At 39.3% G+C, this 14,997-nt stretch overlaps 1 protein-coding gene, 1 non-coding gene and 1 pseudogene across 2 annotated transcripts in view; 1 reads left to right on the top strand and 2 right to left on the bottom strand.

The window, feature by feature from the left end:
- LOC126030769 (immunoglobulin lambda-1 light chain-like) overlaps window positions 1-14,997 on the bottom strand; it is a 180,739-nt gene that overhangs the window by 28,405 nt on the left and 137,337 nt on the right. The window lies entirely within an intron of this gene.
- The window catches only part of LOC126030770 (immunoglobulin lambda-1 light chain-like), a 74,219-nt pseudogene that overhangs the window by 10,276 nt on the left and 48,946 nt on the right, over window positions 1-14,997 (bottom strand).
- On the top strand, window positions 2,475-2,607 carry LOC126031927 (small nucleolar RNA SNORA51). The gene has a single exon (XR_007503733.1). It is a non-coding gene; the product is annotated as a small nucleolar RNA SNORA51 (small nucleolar RNA).

Below are 14,997 nucleotides of genomic sequence, written 5' to 3'. Positions count from 1 at the left end.
CCTCGGTTTGATCTCTGGCATCCCATATGGTCCCCTAAGCCAGGAGCGATTTCTGAGCACATAGTCAGGAGTAACCCCTGAATGTCACTGAGTATGGCCCAAAAACCAAAAATAAGGAAAGAAAAAAAGAAAGAAAGAATGAGGAAGGAAGAAAAGGGAAGGAGAAAAGAAAGTAAGAAAGAAAAGGGAAGTAGGAAAGGAAGAAAGGAAGGGAAGAAGAGAGTGATAAATGAAGGAAGAAAAAAGAAAGTCAGAGAGGAAGGGTGGAAAGAAGAAAGAAATGGAGGAAGGGAGGAAGAGAGGCATAAAGAAAGGAGGGAAGAGAGGAATAAAGAAAGGAAAAACAAGGAAGATAGGCAGGGAGGAAGAGAAAGATAAAGGAAGGAAGGGAACAAGGAAGAGAGGAAAGAGAGGGACAGGAGGGAGGAAGAAAAATCAAAAGAAAGAAAAGGAGGGGAGGAGAAAAGAAGGGAGGGAAGAAAGGGGAGGAAGAGAAAAAGGGAGTGCAGTAGAGAGGAAGGAAAAAAGAGGGGAGGAAGAGGAGAGGGGAGTGCAGAAGTGAGGAAGGGAGGAAAGTAAGAATGAAGGATGTAATGGAGGGAGGCAGAGAGGGAGAAAGAAAAGAAGGGATGAAGAAAAGGGAGAGATAAAGTAGAGAGGGAGGAAGAAGTATGAAAGGTAAGAAGAGAGAAAGAGGAAAATGGAAGAAGGAAGGGAAGAAAGGGAGGAAGCAAATTAGAAAGGAAGAAAGGATGGAGGCAAAGGGGGAATGAGGGATTAAGGAAGAGAAGAAGAACAGAAGAGAGGGAGGAAAGAAGGAAGAAAGGGAAGGAGGGAAAAGAAAGTATAAAGTAGGGAAAGTAGGACATAAGGGAGGGAGGAAGAAAGGGAGAAAGAAGAAAAAAGGAAAGGAGGAAAAAGAGGGGCACTGTATTTCCCTTGGGACATTAGTAAAGGGAAGGGGTTACTCTGGTGGTGAGTGTGGGGTTGAAATGATGTATGCATAAAGGTATCACTAAGAGTATTATAATAATAATTTCAAAAAAATGGAGAAAAGGGGGCCAGAAAGATAGTACAGCAGGTAGGGAGTTTACCTTGTACACATTCAACTCAGATTTGATTCCATTCTCCTATAGACCCCTGAGCACAGCTACTAGTAATTCCTAAGCACAGAGCCAAGAGTAACCCCTGAGCATTTCCAAGTGTGGCTTCCAAACCAAAAAAATGTAGAAAAAGCTAAAATATTCTCAAATGCATTCTTCACACCTAATGGAAGAATTTATTACACATCAAAGCACTCAATGCCACTTAATTGACTTAAAGATGGTCAACCTACATTTGTCCTTGGTTAAAAATAATTATGACTGCTAGAGTTCAATATGCAACTTATTGAACTTTGATGCTATAACCATGAAGCAGGAACAGGAAACAGAGAGAAGCACTCACAACCTGAAAGGTCACATCCAGACCTAGGGACAATCCTGGGACCAGCAACTCTATTCTGTACTGCCTCCAAGTAAGGCAGAGCTAGAACCATTTGAGAAAAATTTATATTATGGTCATCACAACACTATTTCCAATAGCCAGAACCTGGAAACGACCCAGGTACCTGACAACACATGAGTGGCTAAAGAAACTGTGGTACATCTACACAATGCAATACTATGAAGCCACTAAAAAAAATGAAGTCATGACATTTGCCTATACATAGTTGGACATGGTGATTATTATGCTGAGTGAATTGAGTCAGAGGGGGAGGGATGGAAATAGAATAGTGCCATTCATTTGTGGAATATAAATAAAATAAAAGATAGTATGGTAATAATATCCAAAGACAAATGAGATGAGGGCTGGAAGGATCAGCCCATGATATGACGCTTGCCACAAAGAGTGGCAATACAATGATAGTGACTGGGAGAAGTAGAATGCCTGTCAAACAGGCAGAGAGTGGGGTGGGGGAACAAAAGTGGTGGTAAAGCTGCGGTGGTGAAGGGCGGTGTACATTCTTCTATGACTGAAATCCAACTATGAACATTTCTGTAACTACAGTGCTGAAATAAATTATATAAAAATAAAAAAGAGATATACTTATAGACATGAAACCTTGGCAATACTTTTGTCATCTCAGTTCCAAACTGCAACCAATCCTAAAATTATTAAAATGGAAAACCTCAAAATTACTATAGCACCAAATATAGAATCCAGTAAGTACAGCTATTATGAGGCAGTTGATGAAATTATGTCTCTGATACTTATGAATTATTTATAACTTCTGTGTAAGTTTGATAATAAGCTATTTTTAGATCATTTTTTTCTCATTAAAATGTAGAAAGCCTGTCTAGAGTACAGGCCTGTGTGGGGTGGGGAGGAAGGACACTTGGGATATTGGTCATGGGAATGTTGCACTGGTGAAGGATTTTATATATATATATATTTTTTATATGTTTTATATATATATATAAAAGAAAAGATAAGGCCTCCCAATTCTTACCACAGGCTGTGTTCTTTACACTGACTGTATAGAAAGAGGAGGTACAGTAAATGCACCCCATATACACCTTAACCCAGGCCCTTTGCCTGATCTGTATTGTGAACTGGGAGACAAAAAAAATATCTGGTCATGAAAATATCAAACACTGGATTTGCTTCATAAGAACATTGCACAAGAGAAGAACCATGGTGTTGTGGATGTGTAAGCATCATAATTGAATTGGTTATTTGGAACTTAATTAACTTGGAACCTTTTATAAATAGACTCTAGTAGATTATTTGAAATTTATTGTAAATACTTGATTATTTGGAACATATTTGGTACTATTTCCAGATAAATTGTTTGTTTGATAGGAGCAAGAAAATATTATTATTCCTGTTTTATTTTTAATTTTTTATTAAAAAAATATTAGAAGAAAACAAACAACAAAGTATCTTGGGGCAGCATTAGTGCTAGCTAGCAAACTTTTTTTTTTTTTACTCGCACTCAGAAAACTATTTTTTTTTAAGGCTTTTGTTTTGTTTTGTTTTGGTTTTTTGGATCAGGAATTACTTTTGGCTATGTGCTCAGAAATCGCTCCTGGATTGGGGGACCATATGGGTCCTTGGGATTTGAACTCAGGTCTGTCCTGGGTCAGCCACATGCAAGGCAAACCCTCTACTGCTATGCTAGTGCTCTGGCCCCAGCAGAATATTTTTTAATTTGAGACACACCAAAGTGTAAATGTAAAACAAACCTAAAAATAAATAAATGATATAAACTATCACATGATACCTGATTCCACCTGAATTAGAGGTGCGTTCTGTAAAAGAGACCTAAATGAGCTCTAAGGGGAAGCAATCCACTCTGACACTACAGGTCCATGTTTTTTGTTAAGATCTGGGAAAATGGGGTATGTGGAAGGGTGAGGGAAGTGTCCTTGGGTGAGTTTTTCCAAAGACCTAAGAACATTATGAAGGAGACACTGTCTTCACTACAGTGGTGCCATCATGTGTGACTTCACAGCTGACGCTTCTCTTAGATTGCCACTCTTGGGGCGTCATGCTCAAGTAGCTGCTGGTCGAATACTTATCATTGCTCAGTTTTGTTGACATGCTGGTATCCACACCATTAGTGATGGTTTTGCCGTCTGCCTTCCAGGTAATTTTAATATCTTTGGGGTAGAAGTCATTTGCCAGACACACCAGTGTGGCCTTGTTCTTTTTGGTCTCTTCAGAAGAAGTGGGAATAGAGTGACCTGGGGTTCAGACTTAGGCCCACCTGTGTGTACAGAAGAGGAATGTGAGATGCAGACTAGAGTTCAGGATTTCCCACCACCCTTCTAGTTGTTTGAGCATTTTCCTTTTCTGGAGCAGATAAACCCTACTTTTTCATTAGCTCTTCAAGTCACTTCTCTGAGGTGAGTTGTATAAACTATCTTTTAGTTTTTCTATACTTATTTTTATTTATGTTTAGTTTTTGTCCACACCTAGTGATGCTCAGGGCTCACTCCTGGCTATGCACTCAGAGATCCCTCCCATCTGTGCTCAGGGACCATTTTGTATGATGGGCATCAAACCTGGGTCTGCTGTATTCAAACCAAACCTCGTACCCACTATGACATCTCTTCAGTCCTAAATTGTTCTATGTTCAGCTAGGGTAAGATGCTCTCTCCTATTTCTTGCACCGGAATTGAATTTGGACTTTGATTCCAACCATCTAAGTCCTTAGTCTCACCTTTATGCTCCAATTCATTTCATTATTTTGAACCTCAGGGTCTATCCTCTGTGCATTAGTATCTTCTACTCAGACTTTCAACATAGTCAAATGCAAAGCCTGGAGTCTCTTCCATTTCTGGGGCTAATGACATTTTCCCTGCCAAGTTTGATCTCTGACAGAGTTTGATTCTTCCATCCAAAGCCCTGGAATCTCCTCCCAACTTTGTATAGTCCCTCTTCTTATAGCTCCTCATAGTTGCAGGATCCCTTGCCTAGGCTATATGCCTAGAGGAGACACACAGTTATTTTTATCTGAAAGCTATATATTTTTTTCCTGAGTTACCTGTTCTTTCCATTTTGGGTAAACTCTTAAGTCTAACATCCCTTTCTAGAAAGGTAGAGACTGACTCTTGGATCCATGAAACTCATGTCTCCGGAGTAGAATGGGACTCTAGAGAGAAGACTTTTCCCAGGTCCCATTTTTTTTTACCACTCTCCTGAGAAGGCCTTTCTCTGGTCACTTCATCAAGTCTTTCCCATGTGCCTAATTTCTGTGTTCTCATTCTACTATTATAGAGGCCAGAAAAAAATTAGACTAGAGGAATATGGAAGCTTTTTCTAATACCTCAACAAGGCATAGTCTAGTTGCCTTCTGTTATCAGAGGCTTAGATCACAATCCTTCTGTGTGACCCTAGCTCCAGTAAGTCCCTCACATCTTAGATGGACACTGAACTCTCAGCTTAGACCCATGAAACTTAGGGAGTAACTACAAGACCTATAGCCTGATAGAATCAGCCTTCACTCAGACATGTCTTTTTTTTTTTTTTTTTTTCGGATTTTGGGCCACACCCGGCGGTGCTCAGGGGTTACTCTTGGCTGTCTGCTCAGAAATAGCTCCTGGCAGGCACGGGGGACCATATGGGACACCGGGATTCGAACCAACCACCTTTGGTCCTGGATCGGCTGCTTGCAAGGCAAACGCCACTGTGCTATCTCTCCGGGCCCCAGACATCAGTCTTAACAATGGAAGGCACCCAATTCCTGTGTCAGACTGTTAGCCCAGACCGTAAAGAAAGACCTGATGGAATCACACTGCCAGGCAGCTGATCCTTCCATATAAGTCCTACTAATAATTATTGTGAAGCCAACCTACTTCTAAACTCCATTGAATAAGGTAAGGATCAATCCTTAAGTCTGAGGTGGGAGCAAGGAGAAATTCACCCCCAGAGAGATAAAAGTAAAATTTCTAAAATAACAAAATAAGACAGGTAGAAAATGGTAGTAAGAGGCACTTATCTATGTTGGAGAGCTCAGGCCCGGACCGAAGATATAGCACAGTGACTGAAGCTCGAACTAAAACCTCAAAGGCCAGCACCTGGGGTCACCCTGCCATGTGGGATGAGCCTGAGTGGGAGTCTGTTGTGCATGACCTGCATGAGCTTGTGCAATGAGCTGCAGTAGGAGGAACCGTATCTAGGCTGCTAATTAGCTTGAAGTAAAGTTGCTTTTGAAGTGAACTGATTTTGAAGTCAGTTGATTTTTCAAATATATAAGTCCAAGTCAGACTCCAAGCTTTGGAGTCATTCAAAGTACACTTTCTATTTCTCCAAAGTTCTCCTAGTTACCAGTCATTCCTCAGTGGTGATTGTAGATACTGAATATCCTAGCACCTCAGGTCTCATTTTAGAGATTTTGAGTGTTCCTTCTAAACTATTTTCCTAGACTCAGGAAATTTCTCTCCAAGCCAAAAGCCATATGTCATCCCAAAATGATTTCATTTATCACCCTCTGTGCTTTATACAAATATTCTATAGTACAAAATGTCATTCAAATACTTAGAAAAATTAAAAGCAATGCCAAAGCCACATGCCTATGACAATAATTCTCAGGTTTTCCATGTCTGATATTATTACCAATACAATTTATTAAAATTGGAAAAAATCCACTGCATAAGGATCAAGTTTAGTTTTCACTTCAGCACTAGACAGTTTTGTTGAGATATATTTAAGTTGTGCACTCTTAAGGGGGCCCTTGAGCTACAATAGTGGGCAGATTTGTTTGTACTTGTTCAACCCAAATTCAATCCCAGGACTACATATAGTATCCCAAGTCCTGACAGGAGTGTTTCCTCAGCATAGAGTGAAGAGTAAGTTCTGGGAACTGCTGGTTTCCCAGAAACAAAAGAAACCCTCCCCCCAAAAAAAACATTTGTGGAGAAAATTTAATATTAGAGTATTATAAATTCTATACTTGTTTTTTTATTTAGACATAAAATATTCAGCTTTTATTAAGGTTAGTAAATAAGGCAATTTCCTTCCTATGTTCTCCAAAAACTTAGAGCGACCTTTACATTAAAAGCAGAATCTCTGTCAAATCCAGCTCACCCATTTCTCTTTTTTAATTAACAGATATTACAAAATTTGGCCTATGAACTTAGCCAAGAAAGTTATAAGCACCACAGAACAAATGACAACATTAAATCTTCAAGTGAATTAATCATCTTATAAACATCCACAATATCCACAACAGGGCTAGAGTGAGAGCGTAGTAGATAGCATGCCTTGCACACCGTCAACCCCAGTTCAATCTCTGGCACCATAGATTTTTACCAGCAGTATTCCCTGAGTACAGATTCATAAGTAAGTCTTGAATAATACCAATTATAGCCCAATTACTCACAAAAATAAATGAAAATTACCCAGGATAATACTCTGGGATATTGTTTAATTAATATGAAAGTTAAATAAAGCCAATAAATAAAAGAACAGCATTCCTCAATAGTTTTTTCTCATTATATACAAGCAGTAAAGTAATTTGTACAATATAAAAGTGATGTTTAAAACAATTATCAATTAAAATCATATTAAAATTTCTAAGAAATATAAAATTAAAATTTGCAGACATCTAAAATAAAACCACTTTTATACTGGCCATATAGAAAAAAGAACAAGTGGGAATGTATTATCTCTGGTCTCAAAATGCTGAATACTGCAAAGATGGCAGTTCTTCCCAAATAACTCAAATATCTCATGAAATGTTCAAACAATAAATTTTCAAAACCACTTATTTGATACTGGAATCCAATAGTAAGAGTAATGATCAATAATAAACACTGATATTTAGGAAATATTTAGGAAATCTATTTATAGTGACAACCTCTTTATCAGGCACCAATACATATTGTAAACTAAAATAATTAAAATTGGAAAGAACTGATGAAAAATAGATTGCTAAAACCATAGAAAAATGTAACAACAATAATTTGGCATTTGGACAAAATTATACTGTACTTCATAAAGATGGAACAATTGATTTCCCATTGGAAAAGAAACACTTTATATTCTTTTTCTTTAACTTTTATTCAGTTACTGTACTTTATGATACCATTAATAATGGAATTTCAGGCATACAATGTTCTAACACCACACCCACAGAGTGCCAGCATTCTTTTACCAATGTTCCCAGGTTCTCTCCTATTCCCACAGGTAAAGTTATATTTGGGGGGGGGGGGTTTACAATAGGTGGCTTTCAAGTCCAGGTTAGCTACAGTGTCTGAACCCATGTTGGCTGCATGCAAGACAAGTGCCTTACAATATACTATCTCTCTGGTCCCCAGTTTTATACTTACTATGCAAAAATAGGTAGACTATCTATGCCAAAGGAGAAACAAACACCAAGGCAATACAATCATCAGAATATATAGAACAAAGCCTTAAAATAAAAGTTTCCTTTTCCTATGTATGTCACAAATTAAACTATAAGAAACTATAAGAAAATTAGCTAATCTGACACATAATAATTTGATTTATAATGAAAGATATCACATAAAAATATACAAATAAGAGCAGGGAAAATAATTACATTTTAACTTAACCAGAAATAAATATACTACTGTGTAAAATTATGACCAATGAAGAAAAATATGAAAAGAAAGACAAAAATGCTATCATTTTGGCTCATTAGATAAGCTTTGGCAAAAATAATTATCAATGATATCATATTATTGATGAGTAAGGTAAGGAAAGTGCATTGTCATCCATTGTAGGGAATGTGAGTCCCTCCCAACATTTGGAGTAGGACAATTGAGCTCTTTCTAGAATATCTCAAAAGCTTATTTTTTTCCTAATCCAGCAATCCCATCTTTAGGCATCCATCCCATGATGATTTAGAAGCACACTTTATACAAACATACAACACGTAAATTTTCATTGTCACATCATTGGTAGTTTATATTTTTAAATAGAAACAACCTAGAGGTCCGTTAACAAGAGAATAATCAAATTAATTGTCTCCTCTCAACTTTGAAGCCTTATAAAACCATTATGAGATTATAGGAGTGATTGAGAAATGCCATAATGATTTTTAAAAATACTAATTGCATGATAAATATGTAGAACACAATTTAATTTTTGATAAAGGAAACTCTAATACCATCTAGGTGTGTGTATGAGTGTGTTTGTGTGTATGTGTGTGTTTGTGTGTGCTTATACACAAGAGAAGGTCTGAGTGTGGACTAATCCCGAGAGTAGTTTATCTCTGGGGAGTGGGTTCAATGTAAAAGGTGTGGGCATGATGAATGGAAACAATTTCAATTCTATAAACTTCTCTGATTAGTTCTTTTTAGTAAGTACATATTTTCCTTTGGTTATAATTTATTTTAGCAATGTAAAAATGAAATGTATTTTTATGCAGCGATACTACAGCAAGTAAAGTGTTTATCTTGTACATAGCAGATCCTGATTCAATCCCTGATAACATGTATAGTTTCCTGAACTCTGCAAAGAGTAATCCCTGATCATAGAGCCAGGAGGAAGATCTAAACGCAATTGAATGTAACCCCAAAAGCAAACAAACAAAAAGAAGTGAAATGTATTCTCCTAGCAATAAAATTTTCATAACTACCTTAAACATAAATTTTAACAGGCCACAGACACACGATTGAGATTTATCTGTATTTTCTCACAGACTTTTGAAAAGCCTCACAAACTGTAAAAACTCAGCTTCAAAAACATAATTTTTGAGCTCTGTGTGTGATTCCTTTTTTTTTTTTTGGTACAAGAAGTAGGGTATTTTTTTATTTTTTTATTGTAAATTATCCAATGTTTTTAATATTTTGAGGAGGAAAGATATTAGGCCATCTTGGAAGTTGTAAAATTCACTAACAAAGGCATATTTTCCTGAACTTTTCTTTTAGGGAATATTATTATTTTTAATATAATTTTTATTTTAATCATAGTGGCTTACATATCGTTCACAGTAAGTGTGTGATTCCTTTTGATAGATATTATACACTATGGTTACACCCTTTCTGCAAGCTAATTGTATGATTTCTAGGTTTTTTACCCCCTCGCTGCTAATAATGTTGAGTTAATCATCATAATTTGTGAAGTTTTGTTACATCTTACATTATTTCCCCCCTCACTATGGGGTCCTAGAAGGTCTATGCACTTTCTTTTATACATGACTACATATTGCAAAAACGGCCATATGTTTTAGACTTCTGCAGACAGTCCATAAAAGTGACAAATCCTCCCTGGTCACTTCTATGGCACCATTACTTTAAATTTACATTCCAAGTTTTTAGTATTTCATCCTTTCTCTTTAACCCCAAGGCACAGTATAAGGTAGCATATCTTCCACCGAAAGTCAGTGGTACAAATCAGACTTAGAAGTAAGTACCCTGCTTAAATCCTTCAAAATCGTCTCTTGGGCTCCACGATAAAAGATGAGCACATGAGGGCGCCCTTCTCCCCTGCTGAACAAGCACCTCACTCTCCTCTCACTACAAGCTGCTTCCTACACTTGGAGTGCTTCCCTGACAATTCTATTCTTCATCTGTATGGCTGGGGCATCCCAGTATCCTAGCTTCTCTGTATCCGTTACTGCTTCTAAAATAGCCACTAGGTTTGCCCACATATTCTTCATATTCATCTTCCCTTAATTTCTAATCTCAGTTCCATAAACATTTAGGATCTGGTCAGGAATGGAAACCATTGGGGAAATGAGGTGAATCCTTCTTCCCCTCTCTGGGTGCCCATCTCTTGGGCTGATTATGGTAAGCCATAGGTCACACTTCTGGGTGCTCTGTCCTGAGACTTCTAACTGACCTGGAGCTATTCCATGTGCTGGGTGACCCTGGCAGTTCTACTCACTTCTATGGTCTTTTTACTCCTGCTTGTAAAATGGGGTGACAGCAAGGCCTGTCTTATGGAAACATTGTAAAGAACAATCTTCCTTAAAACCAATAACATCAGTACATCTAGCTTCTACATCCTACTTTCTGCCCTACCTACAATTTCAGGGTTAGGTGAATAAGGAAAAAAATTTGGTGGGCAAATTTAAAGGGTACCAAGATAAATTATTAAGATAAATTACATCTTAATAAATTAAAAAATAAAGATCTGTAAGTGCAAATAAATCCATGATGGGCAGAATATCATGATTTTTAAATAAACCCCACTCTCCTCTCTGATTCAGTCTTTATTCTCACTATCTGCCCCTAAGCAAACTTCTCTTCCTCATGGCTCTTGCCTTGGAGAACTCCCCATCCTCCCCATATGATTATCAGGGCTCCTTACCTGTCAGTCAGGCTTCTTAGGCTGGACAAACTGCTTTCTTCTGGGATTCTGCTGCTCCAAATTCCACTTAAATTTTCCTTCTTGGGAACATCACGGGCCATAGGCATGAAAAGCCAGGCACAGCTGCCCAGGACCAGAGCTTCCTGGGGCCAGGGTTCTGCTTTCACAGCCCACCTGATCTGTCCCGGGCTTCATCTAGGCTCAGGTATGTTCTGGCTTTCTGGAGAGAAAGGGGGGGGGTGCACTGTTGACCTTGCCCACTACTACTGGCACCATCCAGCCTTTATGCCCTGTATGTATGCCCTGCATGGTCTTTTCCTCTGTACGAGCTTCTCTGACTCCAGTTCCCAGAACCTACCCTCTTCAGGGCCCATAATTATTACTTCTGGGGATGTCTCTCAATGGCATCTGTCAGTTGTCCTGCTGTAGTTAAAATCTAGGATTCAATCTCCTCTCAGAGAAACAGCTCAACTAGCTCCGCCCCTGGTTTCCTGGCCCTGAAGAAGGGGAAGGGGAGGTGCAGCACATGCTGCTCAGTCTTTCCTTAAACCCTGTGCCTTGCCAGATGTATTATCTTTCTGGCTCCAACCATTCTTTAACTGAACACAGAAAACATGGTATGAGAATCTACTGTCCCCCTACCCCACCATTCCAGTGCCCACTAGGATATGACTGGAAGTAACACCCACTTCAGGAAACACTGTTCTAGTTAGTGATAATAGTGAAGAGGAAGAAAGATCCGAAGATGCTGATGATAATTATGACTTAATGATGACCAAAGTCATCAGGGCAGCTTTCTGGGAACTTCTGACTAGAACTTTGTCCTCTTAAATACTGGTTGGGAAACTTCTGAAGTCTAAACCTAGGGTCAAGGTATGGGCCACTCAAAGTACAGAAACACACACAAATATGCACAAATATGGACAAAACACTAAATTGTAAAGAGAATTACCCTAACAGACATCATGCAAGGCTGGGATAACCCCTGGAAAATTCTTGATCTAGTTCACCTTCTCCCTATCGCACTGCTTGGCTCTCTCCTGCCGCTCTTTCACATGAGTTTCTTGAACCTAAAGACTGAGAAAAGAATTAGAATAATAGTACAGTGGGTGGGGTGCTTGCTTTGAACACAATCGACTTGGTTTCTATCTCTGGCATCCTATTTGGTCCCCTATGCACTTCCAGGAGTAATTTCCCAGTCCATAGCCAGGAGTATCCATCCCCTAAGCTTTAACAGGTCTGGCCTGAAAACAAAAAAGACTGAAGGAAGTTTGCCTGACAGTAAGAGTTCCTGAAACTACTCTCTCCTGAGCAACTCTGTGCAAATATGACATTCACTGCCTTGGGTCCAAAGGCTGTGGTTGCCATGGTACAGCCCCAAGTCTTGAGGCGAAGAAGGGACTGTCCCTAATTTTAGCGTCAACAGCTGCCGCTCTACCACTCTTGCACCTGCCATGACCTCTGGGCAACCACAGTGGGAGACCACATCCTCTTGTGGTGGATGTGGTTGGAAATCTGAGTCTCGTTGAATCTTGGGGATTCACCGGAGAATGCAGCTGGGCTTCCCCCAGAGAGTACAGAGGTGTCTAGGTCTCCAAAGCCCCTCCAAGACCTCTGGTCCAGAGTGGACAGGTATCCTGCTTAGTTCAGGGTCTCTGGCGTCTTGGTATCTGACTTTAGTCCTTTGGAGAAAAGGTTCAAATCCTGTTTTTTATTTGTTTTGGGGCCATACCCAGCTATGCTCAGGGCTTACATCTGTTCTGTGCGCAGGCACTCCTGGAAGGGCTCAAGGGATTATATGGAGTGCCAGAGATCAAAACTATGTCAGCCACGTGCAAGGCAAGCACCCAACCAGCTATACTATTTCTTTGATCATGAGGACTGAGTCCTTATCCAGTCGTTTTTCTGCTCCTTATTAGGAAGAGCCCTGTCTCCAACTTGATCCTTGCCTCCTCTCCATCCCACAGACTCCAAGAAACTGTAGCTTCCTCTTTGCTTAGCTCAATTCTCCCCAACCCCTGAATTCCTCTTTCTCATAGTCAAACTGACTGGTTCTCTTTCCCTCATTTTGAGTGTCCCATAGTTGGAACTTGGCAGGTCTAGTTAAGTGGCTGACATACTCTCTATCTGGTGACACATCAATGGTTCTGAAATTTCTCAAGCTTTCTAAAGTTGGGTTCCTGAGACCCCCCATGAGGGATCCCCAAGAAAGATCTGCCCAAGAAGCTGAACCATCATCTTTCGTTCCAATTTGGAAGATGGGGAGAGAATCTTTTTCCTTCTGTAGATGACTTGTTATCCTATCAGGGATCTTCTAGATTTTTCTACTAATGAGTGCAACTAAGCGAAGGAGAAAGTTTCTTCCCCAGGAAACAGAAACTTAGTGTAAATATTATGTTTTAGACTTATCTGCTAGAGACCTGGGAGCAACAGCCATCTGAGACATGAAGAAAGGCTAGTTAGGGGCCGGAGAGATAGCATGGAGGTAAGGCGTTTGCCTTTCATGCAGAAGGTCATCAGTTCAAATCCCAGCATCCCATATGGTCCCCCATGGCTGCCAGGAGCAATTTCTGAGCCTGGAGCCAGGAATAACCCCTGAGCACTGCCGGGTGTGACCCAAAAACCACACACACACACAACAAAAGAAAGGCTTGTTGGAAGTGAAACTGGGAGAGAAAGCCTCAGCAAGAACTTGAACTCAGAGAGGAAGATAATGGGGTGGGGCGCCCAGGAGGAATGCTGAGCCATGGCACCAGTTCAGCATCTTCCCTTGTACTCATCTGACCCTAGGAACAGGACAATTTTGATACTTTCTGTTCTTCTTTATTTTTTTTTTATTACTATGGAAAAATTTGGGGTCACACCCTACAGTGCTCAGAGCTTATAAGCCCATATATGGTGCCAGGGATAGACCCAGACATGCCAGGGCAAGTGCCCTAGCCCCTGTTATAGTTCTCATTAATCTCTTTCTTTCTTTCTTTCTTTCTTTCTTTCTTTCTTTCTTTCTTTCTTTCTTTCTTTCTTTCTTTCTTTCTTTCTTTCTTTCTTTCTTTCTTTCTTTCTTTCTTTCTTTCTTTCTTTCTTTCTTTCTTTCTTTCTTTCTTTCTTTCTTTCTCTCTCTTTCTTTCTTTCTTTCTTTCTTTCTCTCTCTCTTTCTTTCTCTCTCTTTCTTTCTCTCTTTCTTTCTTTCTTTCTTTCTTTCTTTCTTTCTTTCTTTCTTTCTTTCTTTCTTTCTTTCTTTCTTTCTTTCTTTCTTTCTTTCTTTCTTTCTTTCTTTCTTTCTTTCTTTCTTTCTTTCTTTCTTTCTTTCTTTCTTTCTTTCTTTCTTTCTTTTTCTTTTTTTCTTTCTGTTTTCTTGTTTTTGATTTTAGGTCACACTTGGCAGGGCTCAAGGATTACTACTGGCTCTGCACTCACCCACCCTGGTGGGCTCAGGAAACCATATGAGATGCCAGGTAGTGAACCTACCCTACACACTGTAGTATTTCTCTGGTCCTTGATATTTCTTTATGGTGAAATTTTTAGCATTGATCCGGGTTTTAAAAACATTTTATTTTATATTATAACTGTAGGGATAACCAAGGATCATTTGATGTGCAAGGCAAGGGCCTTGCACATGCCAGGACTGTGCTCTACATGAAATTTATATCCCTAGCCCCACTATTATTTCTTTTTATAATATAATTTGGGGACACTCCCTTAAATTGAGTGTTTTACTTGACTCACTCTAATTCTAACTCTGTTGGAATTTATGAAACCTCCTAACAACCAGCACTTGGAACTGCCCTTGACAGGGTCTCCATGGGAGGAGGTATGGAGTGGGGCTGGATTAAGAGTGGCCAGCACCCAATAGGTTCTGGCTCAGGTGGGTTTGCACTGGCAAGATGTAATCCTGTTTATTAGGTCCTTAGACATTTAGGAAGCATCTGCACTTATCACAAGAAGATCCTGGGAGGCAGATGGTAACTTGGTAGGTAGGTGCTGTTACTGGACAGTTCCTTTCAGTGTTCACCAAAAATAATGGATCTGCTTGATAATAATTCAGAATCCTTAGCAAGTGTCCAATCTTCATAACATTCATTTGTGAAGTACTTAATGAGATGAAAGCATTTTTGTTTGTATTGCTTGGGAGGAATAGTTTCCTATAGTACTCAGAAAACCCTCCAGGCAATGCTTGGAGGACCATATAGTATCAAGGATGGAACAAGGGTAAAAAACATGTAATGTAAG

Source organism: Suncus etruscus, chromosome 15 (assembly GCF_024139225.1).
Source record: "Suncus etruscus isolate mSunEtr1 chromosome 15, mSunEtr1.pri.cur, whole genome shotgun sequence".
Lineage (NCBI taxonomy): Eukaryota > Metazoa > Chordata > Mammalia > Eulipotyphla > Soricidae > Suncus > Suncus etruscus.
The sequence above is the reverse complement of the archived record's forward strand: the minus strand, read 5'-3'. Positions and strand labels throughout refer to the sequence as shown.